At 47.0% G+C, this 20,978-nt stretch overlaps 1 protein-coding gene across 2 annotated transcripts in view; it reads left to right on the top strand.

Annotated features, from left to right (window-relative positions):
* The first annotated feature begins 5,237 nt into the window (after positions 1–5,237).
* Positions 5,238–20,978, top strand: part of ACSL5 (acyl-CoA synthetase long chain family member 5) — a 43,079-nt gene continuing 27,338 nt past the window's right edge. Inside the window, exon 1 of one of the 2 annotated variants that reach the window (XM_026494118.4) lies at positions 5,238–5,390. The gene's annotated coding sequence lies outside the window, so the exon portion shown is untranslated. Of the gene's footprint in view, positions 5,391–7,593; positions 7,790–20,978 lie in introns of those variants that run through there. The other variant, XM_026494119.4, reaches the window with a different exon arrangement.

Genomic DNA, 20,978 nt, shown 5'->3' with positions numbered 1-20,978 from the left:
AGCCCAGGGAACCAAGCCTGCAAAGCAGAGGACCACGTCCCTAAAGCATGCTGAGGGAGGAGGTGTTGGCATGCCCCCCAAGCTCTTGATGCCCCCATCCGTGGGTCCTCGCTCACTCTCCTGGAGGACGTGTACCAGATGGTTGGGAGCACTGGTTTAGAGTGAAATTTAAGCTGACTTGGACATGTTGTGCAGTGTCTAAACCTCGGTTTCCTTATTTCTGCTTACCGTGATGAGCTCACACAAGGATTACATGGAGAAACAGATGCAGGTAGAACACGCAGGGTGGTGCCTGGCCTGGGGCACCAGCCAGGGAGTGATAGTAGTTTTATGATACGGGACTGTTGCCTCAGTCAAGGTCATTACCTCTGTTGAATAGATGCTATGGAAACCGGAGGTTCAGATGAAAGACCTTGCTGTCTTCAAGTTCTTCCAGAGCAGTTATGACCTATTCCCTGCTGCCACTGGGTGACAACACCTTTTGTTTATTTTCTAGAGGCATTAAGGCTGAGGACCTTTGGTCTAAATCAGTGCTATCTAAGAAGAATACGATGCAAGTCACATACGTAATTTTAGAATTTTCAGCAGACCTATTTATAAGAGGAAAAGGAGCAAGGAGAATTACTTAACTAGCGAATCATAGATGTTATCACTTAACATGTAATCAGTATTTTTAAAACTGAGATGTGATGCTATTTTCTTCATGTTAAGTCTCCAAACATTGGTGTGTGTTTTGTACACATCTAAATATGGACTTGCTCCCTTTCCAGTGCTCAGTAGCCACATGTGGCTCCTGGTTAGAGTATGGGGCAGCTCAGATCTTCGTCTTCTCTCTGAGCTATCTTTCTAACCTACTGGGAAATAGTGATGATCTTTATGGGGTTGTTGAGGGCTCTGGGAATTTAGAGCTGACCCCTCTCTCAGGGATCTTTCCACTTTCCATCTGATTCTTAGTGTCCTTGGAAAGCTCTTGCTGACAAAGGAGCAAATTGCCTGTGTCACTGTGTTCCAAACTTGCTGACATCATGAACCTGAGAGTAAGGGTATTTATATGAGACACTGGCCTGGAGGAGGCCGTTCACAAACATACCCAGCCACTGTGAGGGCTGAGGGTCAGCCTGTCGTGGCCCATCGTGCGCTGTGTCTTGCCAGTTGAAAAGTTCAGATCTCAGTCTACAAGGCAGTTTGCTGTGTGTGTGTTGTTGGGGGAGGGAGGGGTGGCATATCTGGGCATAGGGAAAACTTTGTATTGCAATCTATGCAAACACTATTCTCGTCAACCGAGTGCTTGTACTTGAGTAACACTTCCTTCCCACGAAGAATAAGCAAGTGGCCTCAAGAGCCTGGGTGCCCAAGCTGTTGCTGTCCATGCCCCAAGCTGAGAAAAAATGAACTGCTCTAGCACCGAGCTGGGGGCCAGCTCCCCTCACACGTGTTGCAAAGTCCCGTGGTGCGGGATTGACAGCGGGGCCCAGCGCGGAGCCGTGGGTACTCACGGCACAGCAGACAACTAAGCAGACAGACCTGAGGGTAGCACAGCTGGATCTATGATGCATTGGCCCCTCTAGTTGAGTGCAGTGAGGCGCTGTGTGGGAAATGATCTCAGTGGCAGGAAGGCTATCCAGGCAGATGCAAAGCCCTTCTGAGGAGGGGAAAAAGTAGCTGTCCTTCTACCCTTGGGATCAGAGCCATATGGTTGGCATTGTGTCCTCCTTCCTCTAAGACAACGGTTCTTCATTTTCTTTGAGAGGCCATTGAAAGATCCCAAGATAAATACTTGTATATACATATAAATGCACAAGATGGGGGTTCATAGAATGGATCATACTCACAGATACATGCTTAAGCTCTGGACTCAAGGCTACCCCAGTTTAAAATCTGACTCCGAGACTCTGCCAGCTATGAGCCCCATGCCTTGGGCAAGTTAATTGGCCTCTCTTAGATTTCTTCGGAATAATAACTCCTTCATGGGGATGTAGTGAGATTAAATGAGATACTGCAGACAAAGCTCTTAGGACAGCACCCTCACGTGGGAAGCGCTCAGTAATGTTCCTGATCCCCTTGAAGTTCTTCTGAAAGGAGTTGGCAGGAGAACCGTAGCTTGCTACCTGGAAAGGTGTACTTTGAGTGCCATAATCCTTTTGAAACATCAGATAACCAAGGGAAGGGTGGGTACGGAATCCTGATAGTTGGAATGACCAATTATGGCACCCTGTTAAGAGTTTAAGGAACTTTGCCCCTTCCTTTTCACATCTCAGTAGAAGGGTAAACTTCAAAGTCAGCTTTGCCATGTGGGAAGCTAAAGGTCAGTCCCGCACAGATTTATTTGTGCCCACTCGATGCCATCACAATGTCTGTCCTGCTATACGGCCACCTCTAGAGAGGAATGTCTCGCCTCCTTTCTCTCTGAGCCATCGTTACTGTGTTAACACGAGTAGATTCAGCCTATAGCTCTAGGATTCTGCTCTTTCTCCTTGGGTCGTATTGCCTGACTTCTAAAGACTTGGATTAGCAGTCGACACAGGCTAAGAGTACGTGTTATAAAGAAGTCTTATTTCACACATGTTTTTGTTTTGTTTGGTTTGGTTTTGAAGAGAGACGCTATAGAAACCAATGGTTTACCAAGAGATGGGGTGCCATGGGGGCACTGGAGACCTGGCTTCTGGACTCCCCTCTCCTACTCAGTCCATGCTCCATCTGCCTCACATTTGACTGTCTCAGGTACCCCTAAGAATAAAGTTAAGGTTGTTGGATCAGGTGACGTCCCCTGTACACTCAACTCACACCCACATGGGTTGTCTAGGTGTGACGCTGCGTGGCCTGGATCTACCTGTACGGAAGGGGAAGTGAGGGGCGCCTGGGTGGCACAGCGGTTAAGGTTAAGCGTCTGCCTTTGGCTCAGGGCATGATCCCGGCGTTACGGGATCGAGCCCCACATCAGGCTTCTCAGCTAGGAGCCTGCTTCTTCCTCTCCCACTCCCCCTGCTTGTGTTCCCTCTCTCACTGGCTGTCTCTATCTCTGTCGAATAAAATAAAATAAAATCTTAAAAAAAAAAAAAAGAAGGGGAAGTGAGGCAGGGAATGGCGTCCCTCCTGGTGTTGCCCAAGCGCCCCTCTGGGACTAGCCTGCCTGCTGATCTTGAGGAGCACCTCTCTTCTAGAGCACACGATGAGTTCTACTCTGGGCCCAGCTGTCCTCCCAACTGCAGGGTCTCCATAGCCAAGACCACCCCAACCACAGTCCCTTCCGGCATTCCAGCAGTTGGGCTCATGGGAGGCAGAGTGGCTGTTCTGTGCGATGGTGGTCCTTGTGTGGTTCCCACCTCGGCAGCATGGACATTACCTGGAATTGCTAGAAATGCAGACTCTCAGGCTTAGTGAATCATAAGCTCTGGCACCAGCCCATTAATCTGTGTGTAATAAGCTCTCCAGGGGCCTGTGATGTTTATTAAAGTCTGCGAACCACTGGTTTGGAACGTCCTGCTCTCTAGCGGGTATGGCATTAATAGGTTGTTAATGAACACAGTGTGGCAGGAGTCTAGTCCGATGAGTCCAACTGATGCCCCCAGTGCTCACTGAACTGAATGTTCTTTAGTTATTTCTTAGAAAGCCCTCTTCCTTCGGGTACTGACGCAGGACTAGGGCTGTGTGCCATGAAGTGACTCTAGAGAGTTAAGGCACTAAGACCTGGATGCGAATCTGGCCTACTAGCACCTGATGTGGTAGCCGCTCCCTCACACAGGAGTCCACAGGACTAGGTATTGGCTTCAGATTTTGATGTTATTGGCTGACTGGTTGAATACAGTAAGAAGAAACCCAGTGCAGCATCGCCACACATTTCTGCCGGTCCAGGACACAGAAAGCTGTCAAGTGTCTGAAGTCTGCTGGTGGTTCAAGGAGCACATACCAATGAGGCAGAACCATAATGGGACAAAGGCACTGAGGTACCTGCCTGGGGCCAGGGTCAGGCATCACTTTCACAACGAACCAGTTGTCTAATTCTGGGTGATTTCCTTCACCCGAAAGGGCCTGGTGCCCTCACCCGTAACACAGAAATTGCACACAATCTCTAAGCCTCTTCTGTCTCCTTTTTGTTTAGTAATGGTGCCCTAAAGTCTTCAAGATTTGAGAACCAAGGGGCACCTGGGTGGCTCAGTTGTTAGGCGTCTGCCTTCGGCTCAGGGCGTGATCCCTGCCTTCTGGGATCGAGCCCCATATCAGGCTCCTCTGCTGGGAGCCTGCTTCTTCCTCTCCCACTCCCCCTGCTTGTGTTCCCTCTCTGGCTGGCTGTCTCTCCCTCTGTCAAATAAATAAATAAAATCTTTAAAAAAAAAGGAAGATTTGAGAACCAAGAATGGTGACCAGTGACCTCAGCATGGAAAGAGAGAGGGGCGCCTGGGGGACTCAGTCAGTTAAGCGTCTGACTCTTGGTTTCGGCTCAGGTCATGGGCTCAGGGTCGTGAGGCAGAGCCTGGCATTGGGCTCTGCACTCAGCATGGAGTCTGCCTGAGATTCTTTTCCCCTCCCTCTGCTCCTCCCCCCACTCACATTCTCTCTCTCTCTAAAATAAATACAATCTTTTTAAAAAATGGAAAGAGAGAACAGCAGAGGTTGAACAGTGATGTAATAGCAATGTGCTTCTTCAAGGGCCTTGCTAAGCCACGGGAGGTGCGCGCTGCGTCCGTGACTCCGCATTCTAAATACCACCCAGGTAGGCTCGCCCCTCAGACTAGATGTTAGAATGATTTGCCTTATTTCACTGTCTTGGGAATGTTCTCATTCTGGAAGCGTCACTGGCCCCTTCCAGAAGAAGCCTGATCTTGAAAGGCAGACCTCTGCTTATCTGATTCTTAAAGTTATAGCTTGAACCAATCAAAGGGGCTTCCCATGTTCCTCTCAACCTTGAGGAGCAAGTTTTCCCTCTTCGTTAGCTAGACCCTCCTCTCCCTATCACAGTCTCAGGGATTCTGTCCAAAGGCAGATGCAAAGCCTTGTCTGTCTACATCCTTTCCCCTGAGGAATGGGCTTTACAAGGGTTTTGCTTATTAAATGTTAGGTTTTGGAGCAGAGGGCTGTTATTTCTTCTTCTTCCTTCTCCCCAGCCCTTGCATAACGATCTCTGTTTTAACCTTTTGCCAAATTCTACACTTGTCACTGTTGGAGGTTACTCCATGTGTTTGAACAGGTAACTTCTACCTTTGAACCTCTATTGCAACAGGTTCAAAGGTTCCAGGGAATCTTGTGGGTCACTCTTGGGACGGGACGCGTTGGCTTCAGAGGTGGCCTTGTCGCAGGAGCTGCGGAAGGAGCAGAGGTGTCTGAATGAGCCAGTGCAGCCAGCCGTGAGGGGGGCATTGCCTGGACGCAGCAAGTGAGCGTGTTCTTACAAGGTAAGCTGCAGGAACGCTCCCTGCTCTGTAGTTTATACATCTACGGGTCAGCTAAGGATGGGGCCGGGAAGGTGAGACGCATGTTTCTTCTTGGTCGAACGGCTCTTTTCCAACATGAGATTACACTTGGCTGAGTAGTCATCTCCACTGACTTGTGTGGAGCTAAGCAGAAACCAGTTGGAAAGGGATTGGAGACATCGGGGCTGTGTGAATGCTGGCTCGGGGTAGATTTGGGAGAGAAAGTTGTTAATTTCACTAAAAGGAACTGAAACGGAGGTAAAAGCCTTAAAGGTTATAGACAGAGCTGAGCTGTGTGTCTCCACCTTCCATTCAAAACTTTCTCAGGATGGTTATAAAGGCTATTTGCCAGGGGCTGATGGTGGCGAAACCCATTTGGAAGGGACGAGGGGAAGAGAATCCTTGGCAGACCTTGTCTTGGGCGCTGGGGTCTGGACCAGGTGTGTGACCTATGTTACCTTCTATAAGGCAGCTGGTGTCGTTCCCATTCCATAGACGAATAAAGTGTCTCTGGGGTGTGAAACAGCACGGCCTGGGCGACCTACCTAGGAGGTGGTGCTGCGGGTCGGATGAGAGTCCCGGTCAGTCTGTCACTCTAGGCTGCTGCCGCCTCATCCAGAATCCCTGTGTGTTGCCAAAGCCTTCTGTTATTTCCTAAGACCTTGGGAGCATCACTTGTGTGCACCTAGGATTGAGTAGGAAGGCAACTCCGCAGAATTTTTAAATGATGGAGGCACTTCTGAATTTGAGCATCAAATCAAGGAGGAAAATAGTAAAAACAAAAAAACACAAAAAACAAAAAAACGGGGGGAGGGTGCCGGGGAAGCTCCTCCGGCCCTTAGCTCTTCATCCAGCTGGTAAAAGAAGCCAGCACTCAGGGTATTAGAACAGCTCAGCCTTGACACCTATTCTGCTCTCTGCTGGAGGGAGCTGCTTCTTGAAGGAATGAGCTTCCCAAACTAAGCAAAGCCAGGGGTCCCTCCAGCTGTGAGATGACCCGGGAGATAGATTGGCAGGGTGGCTAACCTCCTCCTCTCATGCTTGGTCTTTCTTCCATGTCTAAAGTGGGCTGCTGTGAGGCCAAGGGATCAGCTCCTGTTCTCTGAGATTGCAACAGAGCTCACCGTGGCTTTTTTTTTTTTTTTTCCTTTGGTTTGGAGGCTTTTAGGATCTCCTCTCTGTAGAGAGAATAAATCCTAACCTAGCTCTGGTAAAAGGCCAGGTTCATGCTGAACTTAACGTAAGGCTTCTTGAAAGGTCTGAGGCTGGAGAAAGTGTTGCTTAATTCTGGGGTGTCTGTGAGGGGGTGGGCCGGAAGGAGCAGGAGAACTCAGAATTTCTGCCTCCAAATGCAGGCATGGAAGCTCCCATGCCCTTCTGAGGCCCCAGCCTCAGGCGAGTTCGTTGGGACTACTGAAGGTCCTGATATCCTGTAGACCAATCTCCAGGACCCTTCGGGGGGTCTACACATTCAGAACAATTTTCATAATAACACGAAGAAGTGGTTTGCCTTTTCCTGTTCCTGGCTCACGTGGGTACAGTGGGTTTTCCAGAAGCTGCGAGACAGGGCATGGTGTATGTGCCTGCTGTAGTCCTTTCAGAAGTTCCCAGTTTTAATTTGGGGAGGTGAGGGAGGCAGCAGACTAGATTTGTGGTGTATATTTTGAGGTACGAAAAGGATGGGCTGATGTTTCCAAGGAAAAGAACACAGGCTCTCGGTCTGTGTCCCTGCCTTTCCCGACTTGCTTGTTTTGTTGGCTCTCCTGGAAGTGCCTGGGGACTGAGGCAGGTGGGGGGGGGGCACAGGTGGGTTGGAGGAGGGTGACCCGGGGCTGGGCGGGGCTGGGGCCCCACCATCAGGAGGGAGGTGAGGAGGGGAGCCGTGTCCCCTCCCTGGTGCGGGGCAGGGGGGGGGGTCTGCCCCGGGCTCCTCCAGTCACTTGAGTCTGTCCCGTCTTGGTTGCAAGGCAGTGAGACCCAGGAGCCAAAGGTGAACGGTGGGATGCCGGCTGGCTGCGGAGGCAGCCCCAGGGGCTAGGGTTAAGGCTTTGAAAAGGAGCCAGGGCGGCTTGGGCGGCTTCTCCCCTCCTGGCCAGAGCGGCTTCCACTTTCAGTTGTGAAAGAAAAACCAGGAAGTGAGGTCCCCGAGCACGTTACAAGCCGGGCCATGGCCTGAGGCGGGCGGCTCCGGCAGGCCACCGCGGGGACGCTCGAGCCGGCCGTCTGCCTGCGGGGATGCTCTGAGGCCAGGCTGGCCCTGGAGGAGCCCGAGCGGGGGGCCGGGGGCGAGGGAAGAGGGCCAGGCGTTCCGGGCCAGGAAGGAGCCGGAGCCAGGAAGCCCCTCTCGCAGGAAGCCCCGAGAGATGCACCCCCCTCACAGGGTAAGGGGAGCGTCCTGGGGGCGGGCGATTGAGCAAGGGGGCTGGTGAGCACGGGGCGGGGGGCCGAGGGGCACCCACACCCCCGGCTTCGGCCCATCTAGAGCCTGCCGGGTCCGGCACGTGTCAGCGCTCCCTCTCCCTCTCTCTCTCCCTCTCTCTCTCCCTCTCTCTGTCACTCACGGGTCTCTAAGGGACACCTTTAAACCCTCCTTATTAGGAGGCACGAAGGGAAGGAGGAATGGGGGCGTGGGGGGTGCGGGGGATTTTCTTTCCTTCTCCTGCCTCTCTTGGGGGAGGCGGACTGCACCTGAGACCTCTTCAGTTTTCACTGTGAACGTTGACTCTTTGGTCTCAGGTACTGGGTGAGTGGCGGATAGATGGTTTCTGAATGAACTAGGCTCTGTTTCAGGGGTAGGGTCGCCAGTTGAATGTCTGATGAACTTCAAGGATCGGCAAGGAGGGAGCGGTAGGCAGGGACTCCATGGCTGGCGCTTGTTACCTCGTGCGGGTATTAATCTGCTTGGTGCTTGAATCTGTAGGTCCAGCCTGTAGGTGATCGGTATTTTCCATCAGCAGCAGGGTCTTAAAAAATAATAATATTTAATTTTTAAAAAGACTGATTTAGTAAAAAAAAAAAAAAAAATTTTTTTTAATGGACTAATTGGTTTCACTTGACCCTTCCCTTTATATTCCAGCATGGGAGTAACTGTCGGGATCCCCTCCAGTTGATAAGTATTTGAGATGAACACAGAATAGTCTTGGAAGAGGCACGGTAAACATCCTTGTAGGCATCACTTGTGTGCTTGGCACAGTCAAGAGAAGAAAAAAACAAAAGCCACAGATATTTATAGAACAGGCAGATAATAGAGTTAAATAGATAATCTGTAATAAGGTGCAAGTGGTGGGGATTCTAGCAAAATAAAATCTAGGTGTACCCCCAGGTAAACACATTCTAACTTAACACACACACACACACACACACACACACACACACACACAGATTATCCAGTCCAAACAGGATATTTCAACCACGTATTTGGCTAGGTCCTGACCTAGAGTAGTTTTCTCTCCCAGGCTATATTTTAACTCTTTGAGGGCAAAACACCTGCTGTAACATCAGTGTATCATCGAATGTTTAAATGATAAACATACAGGAGGACTGACAGATTCTCTGGGGAGGCTCGGGGTCAGAGAATGCATGGAGAGAAGGAAGATGAAGCCAGGGTAAGCACCAGCTCGTGAGAGCTGCTCTTAACGTTTCATTAAGACAAGCTTCTGATGTGGGTGGTTTCACCATGCTACGGCTGAGGGAAGCGAAGTAACTTTCCAAGGTCAAACAGAGGTTGACGTTGTCGTCCGTGTGCTACTGAAAACCATGCCAACCACTCCTGTGCAGCATTAGCCTTTCTTCAGATTTCCTAGAAAATCGCATTTGTAAAAAGATTTTCCTATGTGGTAACCGGGGCAGATATCGAGTTCATATATATATTAATACTTTTCAGGTGGATATTTTTCTAGAGCTGCAAATATGACAGCTTCCATTCATTGACCATTTTCTGTGGGGCAGTGCTAGGTTTTTTTTTTGGGCGGGGGCTTATCTTTTAATCTTCAAAACGGTCCTGTGACATAGGTTGGTTGTTTCACAGATGGGGAAACTGAGGCTTACACATAAAAAAACTGGACATACTCTGAAAAGGTTGAAACCAGAATTCGAGATCTGGCTCCTGTATGCCAGAGGCAAATGTGCCTCGATTACGGATGAGTCTCGGGGTGCCTGGGTGGCTCAGTAGGTTGAGGGCCCCACTCTTGGTTTCAGCTCTGGTCATGATCTCAGGGTTGTGGGAGGGAGCACCCGTGTCAGGCTCCGCACACAGTGGGGAGTCTGCCCCTCCCCCTGCTTGTGCGCGTGTGCTCTCTCTCTCTCACAAATAAATAAACCTTAAAAAAAAAAAATTCTGGATGAGTCTAGTTTAGTGCCTTGACTAAAGAACTAGAAACTGGGAGAAACCCCTCTTTTGAAAATCTTCCCACTTCAAGTCCATAGAGAAAGCAAGCAGATTGGGGTTGGGAGAGGAATGTGGAGTGACTGCTTGATGGGCATAGGGTTTCCTTCAGGGGTGATAGAAGTGTTTGGGACTAGATAGAAGTGCTGCTTGCACAACACTGTGAATGTACTAAATGCCACCAAATTGTTCACTTTAAATGCTTGATGTTATCTGCATTGCACCTGGGGGGAAAAGTCCTCCCAGCTCTAGGCCCGTGGCTTCCCCAACCAGGAGTGTGGCAGTTGTTTAGAAACCTGGAATGAGGGTTCTGTTCCTGCCGGTCTTCTATTGTTGGCCAGCAGATGCACCAGACCTCGTTTGGGGTGCAGCCCGAGGTGATTCGGAGGCAAGGCAGCACCCTGCAAAGGTGACCTGTCCCCAGCAGCCCTGAGTCAGCCATCATTGTTCTTGTTACACTCTGCTGTAAATGCATCCAGGGCTCGCTCTCCCCTATGCAACCATCCATCTGCATCAAAAAACGACTCTCTCACTTGCTCTTCCCCTGCAAACGTAGGGCCTGACCTGCCCTAAGCTCTTAATTCACGTTGTTTGAATAAATACATGAGTTTTGGAGTTTGGAAGGTCAAGCAGCCCTGTACTGCTGTGGCCAGGTCATGGTATCCTCCCTCTTCGGGGGAGCTGGTGGCAGATCTCTGGGTCTCCGTGGGTCAGTCTGCCTTATGAGGTATGAGGTTCTGAGTCCCTGCGGGATAGGATACAGAGGTGGGCTAGGGTCGGAGGAGATAGCTGGGTCAGAATTCAGAGGTGCTCAATGCCCTCTCCAATAAGAAATCACCTGTTTCAATAGAAATGAGAATTGTTAAGACCTTTGCTTGTAAGTTGGAGGGCAGTTATAGAAAAGGTCATGATCATCTCTTCTCTTTCTGGAAGCCTTAGGATAGAACATCTGATACTTGACAAGGGGTCGGACACTGGGGGAAGTGGAAGTGGGAAAAGGAGCCAGTCTTCCTGAGGACTTCCCGTGTACCCAGCAGTGCCCTCGAGGGGACCATGTACAGCATCCCTTTTACGTAGGGACTGTTACCTGTCCCTTCTTGTGTGCGGTTGAGGGAAACGGGTGCTCAGTGACATTATGTGACTATCCCCGGGGCCACACGAGTGGTAGAGCACTGCTCTGTCACCCAAACAGGCAATGGCCTTGAAAGTTGGCTGCTGGAAATGAGACTGTTGGCAATAAAGCTTACTGTCTGCACTTTGACTCTGGTGACTCCTGACCACCAGCGACCAGGTAGCAGGAGGGCTGACTCTGCAGGAACCCCGGGCAGGACGGCCTCTTTCACAACATTTTTCATCACTGCTTTTATCCTGCATGGGTGAGACGGGGGCCTAGCACTTTGTCCAGACTATCTTTTTACAGGCTCTCTTATCAAGTCCATTGGACTTCTGGTACTGATTCTCCTGACCCCACTTGTCTTATGATCCGCCTGGTCAGCAACAAGGTTGGGAAGCCTTTGGCGGTGCTTCCTGAGACCAGGTTTTCCTCCGGGGAGGGCTGCTGGGCTGTGGTTTGCTGGAAGCTCTGTGGTAGATCAAGGTTGACTGTGTCGATCTGAGATCCAGTGGGATTTGTCACAGCCTGCCACCAGGCTATGGTTGGCTCAACTGTCCTATGCTATCTTCATGGACTGAGTTAAGAGGCTTTTGGTATTTGATTTAATGAGGGCTTTTTTGTTAGATACCACTCAGCTCAGCTGCGCAAGGTCTGGCACCCCAAGGCTCCCTGGTGTTTGTGAACTGAAATGACTTCCATCATATAACGTCTCCACCAGGCCCCAGATGCTGTCTCCTTCAGCCTTCCTGGAGGCTTTTTCTCCCCCATACCTTTTCAACCAGAGATGGATTCTCTACCTCCATCAGAAACACCCCTTCACTCTTTCCCTTTCCCAAATATGATGCTTGTCCAATGTAGTGTCATATTCGACCTCTCCCCCCACATCTGGGTGTTCCCCTTCTCTCCGCCTTCCACTTAAGTTTATCCAACCTAATGTGGTAACTTGTCTCTCCATTAAAAAAAAAAATTGGATGGAGAGATGCAGGCAACAGTTGAGAAAGATGGTTTGGTGACAGCAACCCTGGTTAGAATCAGAGTTGGGGACTCATTAGCCATTGGCTTAATTGGTGGGGTCATCCGCCTTGATTGACCTTGGAAATAAGACTGTTGGCCGTAAAACCAGGGGATCAAAACCCACCCATCCTTGAGATGGGTGTTCCATAAAGCCACCTTCATCTACACCAATCTACACTAGGTTCTCCCTTCTTCAGATTTATTAGCTCGCTCCACACACTGAATTTTTCTGTGTTTTCAGTGTTCCATAGACCCATAAGTCCCCAGAGGCCAAGAGGTATATCTTCTAAGTGCTTGTCCCTCTGCACATGGCAGAGGGCTGGGCACACAGTTAGTCTAAGAACTTTGTTTGCCTTATTAAAATATGTAAATTTATAAATATATTTACTCTCTATACTTTAAATTTATCTCTTGCCACACACACTTCTCCAGTCCACCAGATGCCCCCAAGTCTGAGGTATATGCCATGCTGCTTTTGTTTACTGCCTGGGGAATTGGTTTTAGCTCTTAGTAGACTATGAAGTCTAAGTGCGCCTTCCCCATGCTGAACACACCGCCTGGTACATAGTACATTCAAATGCTTGCAGAATCAGTGACCCTTGAGCTGCTTAGTGTTGCCCATGCCAGGGCATGAAGCCCCTGGCTGTGGCATTTCTGAGGAGGGGTCGGCCACCTCTGCCCCCTCCGTGTATAGGAGCACCCCACGTCACTGTGAGACTGAAATCTGTTACTTGTTTCCTGCACCAGATGCCTCTCCCTAGTTCCCTTCTCTGAACTTGTGCCACTAGTGAGCGAACAGGGAAAGGGACTCATTGGCACCTAGTGGATTCCCACTGTACCTCAGGCACCATGCTGGGTGCAGTAGAATCTGAAGGCTAAGTCAGCCTCTGCTTGAGAGGCTTCATGGCCAAGGTGTCCACTGAGTCACAGGAAGCTTCCCAAACCCGAGCGTAGAACTGATCCTGCTCTGGTTTGTACAACCCTCTCGAGCTCTGGTTCCTGGAGCTTTCTCTGTGTGATTCAGCAGCACAGATCTTACCGATGGATATGTGCCGGAGACCTCATGATTTATGGTGTGCTTGCTTGTGGGCCAGGAATCCTGTTTCAGGCCTAACCATCCCCACTCTTCCTGCCAGTTGCCTTACAAATTGGAGTTGTTGGGTATGGCCTAGCAGTTGAGAAGAACAAGATGTGTGACCTCGATCTCCCTTTCCTGTTTTAATTATTTAAACATTCATGGGATCTTTCCATGGTGTGGAAATGACTGCTCAGTCACCCTCTGGGTTTTAATAGGGATCCCCTTTGGTAATGCCAACTCTCTGCTCTGTCCTGCATGACCCCGTGGAGCTAAGGAGGCCTTTCTCACCTGCCTGGGACATCCCCGGGTGTGTGCACCTCAGAGCAGCCTTGATGCCAGGCCCCAAATGGACAAAGCTGCCTGTGCCCAGTGACCTGGCATTGCTTGCTGGGGAAGGCTAATGCAGGCAGTGGCCTGAGCACCTGAGTGCCAGTGACTGGTTGGAAAGTCAACTGCGGACCCCTAGGTCGGGATTTTATGCCACCCTTCCTTAATAGCTCCTTGTAGTAAGTGTCGAAAGATGCCCTGTGGGGGCCCCGTTTGCCCTGGTGACTCAACCTTTACCTTCGCTCTAGCTCTTTATCTGCTAAAGAAATGAATGAAAAACGTTTCTACCGCCAGAGCTGCTGTCCAAACCAGCTTGCTCTGGGGCTGACTGAGAGGATTGCACACAATGTGAGCGCTTGAAAAGGCCACATGTGTTGAATGTGGCTTTGGTGGTGGGAAGGCTGCCCTTGCAGAAACGGAGCTGAGACTGTGTACTTCGGCGCATTCACATGAAATGCCGCCAAGTAAGGTGGTGGAACTTTCTAAGTCAGCTGCCTCGGTCAGAGGTGGGGTGATTTGGAGTTGTTGGTTTTATGTTCATTTTTTTTTTAAAGCATGCATATTTCAGATTAAACAGTACATACTCTCAAGTTATCTTCTAAATGAGACCTACTTAAAAACTTATCCCCCTGCTGTCCACAATCCTCTTTCGCGATTCTATTTTTGTAATTCCATGTACTATATAATCTTGCTGTTTTTCAGACTTGTTATCAAACTTGCCAATAAAATACAAACCCACAAGGGGAGGGTTTTCACTGCTAGATCTCCAATACCTGGAATGATGCCAATATACAGTCAACCCCTTAAATGTCTTTGGCTGAATGATTGAATACTCAGAGACTTTCTGGAAAATCCATTAATGACTTCTCTTCCATCTGTCTTTTCCTATGAGGAATATACTTTCAGAAACACAAAAACATACGCGTTTGTCCAAGTGTTTTTTTTTTTCTTTCTACTTGGCAATTTATCATAGAGCTCTTTCCACATCAGTACACACAGATCTGCTTTATTCTTTTTTTAATGCCTTCCAAGAGTACCACTGTGTAGACATGCTATAATTTATATGGCTAGTCTACCAGGGGAGGCTCTCCTGGTCTCTGATGTTATAAACAATCCTATAGATGTAATGATGATGGGCATGATAATGAACGCCTGAGCCTACGCACCAGATACTGTTCTAAATACTTTATAGGTACATTAGCTCCTTTATCCCTGAGGAAGATATTATCATTGTTATTTTACAGACTAGAAACCACATAGAGGTTGTCTAACCCAGGTCACAAAGAAGATGATCACGCAGGGTATGAGCCCTAGTAATCTGACTCAGAGCCCACATCCCGAACCAGTACCTCGCACAGCCATTTGTGATGTATTTTAGTGAACTGATGTTTTTCTACAGGATAAGTTACTCCCAGGGTCATTAGGTAAAGGGCACACATCTTATTTATTTATTTATTTATTTATTTATTTATTTATTTATTATTTTTTATTTGACAGAAAGAAAGACAGCCAGCGAGAGAGGGAACACAGCAGGGGAGTGGGAGAGGAAGAAGCAGGCTCATAGCGTAGGAGCCTGATGTGGGGCTCGATCCCAGAACGCCGGGATCACGCCCTGAGCCGAAGGCAGATGCTTAACCGTTGTGCCACCCGGGTGCCCCAGGGCACACATTTTAAATTTTGGTAGAAGGCAACGGGCGCATCTCTAAGGAGGCTGCACCAAATTTACGTTTCCCCCATTGAGAGTGTATTTTACACTGTTTCATCATTGCTAATCTTATGGGTGGGGAAAGACATTTCCTTTAAATTTGCAATTTTTAAAACTTTAAGCAAAGATGAGTGTCTTTCTCCAACCATAAATAATCTGTTTTGCTGTGGACGTCTGGTCATGACCTTTGCTTTTTGTTTTATTGTGTTGTGTTTTGTTTTTCACTGACTTCGAAGTATTCCTTATTGAGGAAATGAGCGCTTTAGACAGGCAAAGTATTTGATACTTGTCCTAGTTTATCTTTGTCTGTGGTATCTTTCCTGCGGGGCAAATATTTTTAAAAATTTTATGGCTCAGACTTGCCAATGCTTCCATTTATCGCTCCTAGGTTTTGTGTCTGTCTCGAGCCTTCCTCATGCCAGGATTATTAAAACAAAAACAAAAACAAAAAAAACCTCTCATGCTTTTTATCCCCAAATACTCTTAGGGTTGTCATTGTTTTATATTTAAGTCTTTGATCCATCTCGAACTTAATTTTGTTGTAGGAATAAGACAGTAATCCGTTTTATGTCTTTTCTCTGAACGGCTAGCCAGTTGTCTCGATACTTTTATTTAAGTGGGGAAAAAAATCTATCTTTATTTGAAACGCAATTTAGAATATGATAATATATCCACTGGGAGTTTCAGGATTATTTTGTTACATAGTTTTGTCTATTCACAACCAGAAGAAAACTTCTCTAGCTCTAGAGAAGGAAATTTGGTAATGTTTAATTCTGTTTCCCCACCCCCAATTCCTGTTATTTTTCAAAAATTTTCTGACTCTTTTTAACAAGCTTTATTTTTCTGGGTAAACTTTAGAATTAACTTTTTAATTCCCAAATAATTTCCTTTGGTCTTTATTAGAGTTGCATTAAATGTATAGATACATTTAGGAATATGGGGTCCCCTTGACTATTTTGAGTATGTATTTGCAATTTTCAAAAGTTATTATGTCCCTCAGATCTAAACTTTTTAAACCAAGGCTTTATGCATTTATTAATATGCTATTGTGAATGATATTTTCTCCATTATTTTTGAATTAGTTATTTGCATGAAATCAAAGAAAGCTATTGACTTGGTACCAAAGCTACTGATTTGGTAACTGGCCGCCCTACTGAATTATTTCTTGGCTTCTAATTGCCTCTTCTTTCCTTAGAGGGTTTTTAGGATTCTCCTCTCAGCTGTTTTTTTAAAACTGGGAAATATAACAACACACTTTATCTTGGATATAACTGAATGCTGGCCCTTTTGATCTGTGAATCATTTTAAATAGCTCGAGGAGTTAAGACTCTCCCTCTTTAGGAGTCAGTGCTTTTCCATATCAGGGTTTTCTCTGTTTAAGTTTTGTGAAATGGATCATCATTTTAAATTATGTTCTTTTATTTCTAAATAGAATAAAACTACTTTCATGCAGAAGAGTAAACTGGTATAAGAAAAGGAGAAAAGCCCTTAGTCCCAGGGTCTGAGGAAATTGGGTGAAGGGTCCTACAATAGAACGCGGATCTGGTTCCTGTTCATTGCATGTTAAGGAAAAGGGTATTTTCATAAAGCTGTCAGTTTGTAATGTTCTTTTGACCTTTTGCCATTACTTTGGAATTTGTCTAGAAATATTGATTATGTGGTTAAGAACAGAGAAGGAAGCTTCCTAAGTTGAGGGTGGCAGGAATTTAGGGGGGCTGGGTTCGTGACTTAAAACCCAACCAAGAAGGCAACACTTTCACGTACAGACTCGAAATCACACACAGGCCCCTTTGGAGTCATTATGAGTTGTGAAGCCTTGGGACCTAGTCTCTAGGAGAAAGTAAGTCATTCAGTACAGAAGAATGCGTTAACCAACTGGGTTTAAGAACCTGGGGACTCTGGTCTCTCTTTTACTGAGCACTCTATCACCACAGAATGAGTCCGTACATGCAAGGGAACAGAGAAACCAATTAAATCCAAATTAGTATACCACTTTCTAGAAGGTAGATTTTTCCCCCCAAAAGCTCATAATTGAAATTTATATCTCATGTTTGCACAGAAAATAATGAGTTCTTCAGGCCTAAAAGCAAAGATAATTTGCCTTATTTTTCTTTGAATTCCAGAAACCTAGTGTAACCACAATTATTTATTTCTAGGCTGGATTTCCTGCTCACTACTGTAGATGACTTCATTTGATAAGATTCATCCTGTATTTTCTTTCAAGCTCAGAGGAGTATACTCATCCTAAGTAGTCCTTGATACGTGTTAGAAATACATCCTTTTCCCCCTCTTCCATCCCTAACCCAGTACTGTGCTAAATATTGATTTGGGAGTACCCACCTCAAGATTGGCAAGAGTGACTTTTGATGATCTAAGATTTGGGAGCTTGGGAGTGGGGCGTTTTACTAAGGGAAAAATGGGTTAACAGGGTATTTAAAACAGATAATTCTCAACAAAAATACTGGTCTTTTTTTTTTTTTTCAACAACTGCTGATTGAAAGTTAACTATATGCGAGGCATGGTGTAGGCATTGGAGACCCAGGTGAACAAAACAAAATCCCTGTTCCAGGTAGAACATCAATTCAGTAGGGGCAATGGATGATAAAGGAGCAGGTCGATTTCAGATAGTGAACAGTGCCATGCAGAAGAGAAAACAAGGCTCTGTGACAGTGACTGGAGTGGAAAGGGCAATATTAAATAGGGTGATCAGAGAGAGTCTCTGAGGAAGTGACATTTGAGTTGAGGCCCAACCTGTAATACACAACCATTTCAGTTCCGGAGAATCGTGTTTCAGGCAAAGGAAAGAGCAAACACAGAGGCTCTAAGGGAATTGATTTATGGTTCGAGAGCTGAATACAGGTAGGAAAACTAAAATATTTCAAAGGAAAAGGACTACAAAACAAGCATTATTTGTAGGATAAAGGGATAGCCTGAAAGCTTCAAAGCAATAAACACAGTTGACCAAAGACTAGAATAGTAGAAGGGTCCATTTAAGGACTTCATTCAAAGCGAAGGAGACTTCATGAAGAAATGATGGCCCCGATCCTCAGAAGAGCAAAACTCAGAGCTGGAAATGAGGTGATCCAAAGCCAGACACCGAGGCTCGTCCCGGGAGCTGGCAAGCCGTGGTTCAGGCAAAAGGTATCCTTCATCTAGCTTGGGAATTAAATGTGTTAGGAGCTAGGAGATGAGTGACCGCATACCAAAGAGGAGGGGAGGGCCTGGTGTGAATCCAGGGGAAGCACTGGGGACATCCTGGTGTGTGGGGCTGTGGTGTGCCATATCACCATATTAAAGCGCAGAGGAAGCTTTCCACCTGGGGCCATCCTAATGTGCAGGGTGGCTTACTCAACCATCTGTAGATGACCCGGAACCGGAGCTCCTGTGTACGGTGTAACAAAGCTTTACCACCACTACACTTTCCCCTACCCCATTCTTGCCCAAATACTGACGTAGAGGGAGGCAGAAAGGCTACCACATCAACTGCTTGCAGGAGGCTCCTTGAAATGGCCAAACTAGAACTGTAATCAGAGTGACACAGGACACATGACAAAAGAGATGGTGGCTTTTCTTCTCATTAACTTGAGCACAACCAGGAGTGTTAATAGATTCTAAAGGTTAGAATGCTAACCAGAGCTTCCCAATCCCAGTGTGTGGAGCATAAAGGTTTTTCCATCTCTTGGGCCCTCAGCTTCTCCCAAATGGACAGTGAGAGGGTGACATGATGTATGGTTGCAAATTCTCTCTGGCACTAGCACCGTAAGGTCAAATACATGTGTATGTGTTCAAAAGGCTATCAAGATAGTCAAAAGACAACTGTAGCATGGGAGAAAATATTTCCAGATTATGTATCTGATAAGGGTCTAGTATCCAGAATATATAAAGAACACTTACAACTCAACCACAAAAAGACAACCCGCCCAATTTAAACATGAGCAAAGGATTATAATAGACCTTTCTTCACAGAAGAAATACAGATGATCGGCAAGCACGTGAAAAGATGCTCGGTGTCATGAGGGAAATACAAATCAAAACCATAATGAGGTACCATTTCACATCTGTCAGGATGGCCATTATCCAAAACCCCCAGAAAATAGCCAGTGCTGGTGGGGATGTAAAGAGATCGGAACCCTCGGTGTCGTTTGGAATGTAAAATGGTACAGCCGCTGTGGAAAACAGTTTGGTAGTTCTTCAAATGGTTAAATGTAAAATTACCATGTGACCCAGCGGGTTACGTATTACCCAGAACTGGGTGGCGTGCACAGAGCGGGTTGCTCCTCCCTTGAGCGCCGCTACCCACTCTCAATTTCACAATTTTCCCTGGGGCCGCCCTGTTCCCCACCTGGCAAACAACTGAAAGAACTGAGAACAGGTATTCAAAACAAAATCTGCACACAAGGGGCGCCTGGGTGGCACAGCGGTTAAGCATCTGCCTTCAGCTCAGGGCGTGATCCTGGCGTTATGGGATCAAGTCCCACATCAGGCTCCTCTGCTATGAGCCTGCTTCTCCCTCTCCCACTCCCCCTGCTTGTGTTCCCTCTCTCACTGGCTGTCTCTATCTCTGTCAAATAAATAAATAAAATCTTAAAAAAAAAAATCTGCACACAAATGTTCATAGCCCTGGTCACCATAGCCAAAATGCAGAAACAACCAGCTCATAAATGAATCCGTAAAATGTCTTTCCATAGAGTGGAATATTTACTCAGCCATAAGAAACGAAGCCCCAAGCTGTGCTATGTCATGGATAAACCCTGGAAATATTACGCTTAGTGAGAAAAGTCAGACACAGAAAGTCACATATTACACGATTCCATGTATATGAAATATTAAGAATTTGTAAGAAATTATTCAAATAGAAACTAAGTGGTTGCCAGGGGGCTGCCGGGAGAAGGGACTTTGTGCTTAACGTGCACTTGGTTTCCTGGTGGGGATGAAACTATTTCGGACCCAACTAGAGGTGATGGTTGTGCAGCATCATGAAGTTACTAAATGCTGCTGAATTGTGCATTTTAACATGGTTAATTCTATCTTCTGTGAATTTTACCTCAATTAAAAACATGTGGGGAAGCAGAGAGGAACCGTCTGACACTCTGTCCGTATCCTATTTGCATTGGCTACTTGATTTGCCATCGCAAACAGAGGAAGGTCTTTTAGTTGACATATAGACACATCCTTCAGTGTCTTCTGCAAATAAAATCCCTTGCCAGTATAAGCAAGGTCTTTCATTCTCTTGAAACTGCCAACCTGACGTTTGCAAATATCTTCCTTGTTTGTAACAAAGTAGTCCGTCTCATCACATTTGTGGGCAGTATGACTGCAGTATGTCTAAAAGGAGGGCTCAAGAAATGACAGACCCTGGTCCGGATAAAGCCAGATGTCTTTTTGTTTGTCTCCTAGCAGACTTACTATTTGAGCCAATAGTTAAAATTGAGGTTTCACAAAAATCCAGTGTTCCAGGTTTTCTAGAGAGAAAAAATCTGATTATCCGGTGGTCATGGGCTCTCATTACAGAGTGGTAACAATCAACTGGGTTTGACAGCAGGTGCTGCCTTTAGACTGGTCGTGGGTTCTCTCTCTCCTCCCCTTCCTTTGTGCTACTGCCGGGCTCTTCAACCTCCCTCCTCCCCGCATCCCATATCACCACCTCAAACATCAGTTTCACCTTTGGACCCTCTTTTGAAGACATTGTTTGCAAAATCTCTTATTAAAATGTAAATCTGCTATCTGCAAGAAGAAAGCAAAAGTCCTGAACGTGACGGTTTGTTCCCATAGTCGAGAAGGGGAGTAAAGATAAGAATCTCTTCATTGGAAGGTGTGATTAGACAGAGGAGAGAATCCCAGATCTGGGGGGAAGGGCTGGTGGTGTGCACAGAGCACGTTTCTCCTCCCTTGAGCGCTGCTACCCACTCTCAATTTCACAATTTTCCCTGGGGCTGCCCTGTTCCCCA

This window comes from Ursus arctos, unplaced genomic scaffold (genome assembly GCF_023065955.2).
Source record: "Ursus arctos isolate Adak ecotype North America unplaced genomic scaffold, UrsArc2.0 scaffold_7, whole genome shotgun sequence".
Classification (NCBI taxonomy): domain Eukaryota; kingdom Metazoa; phylum Chordata; class Mammalia; order Carnivora; family Ursidae; genus Ursus; species Ursus arctos.
The sequence above is the reverse complement of the archived record's forward strand: the minus strand, read 5'-3'. Positions and strand labels throughout refer to the sequence as shown.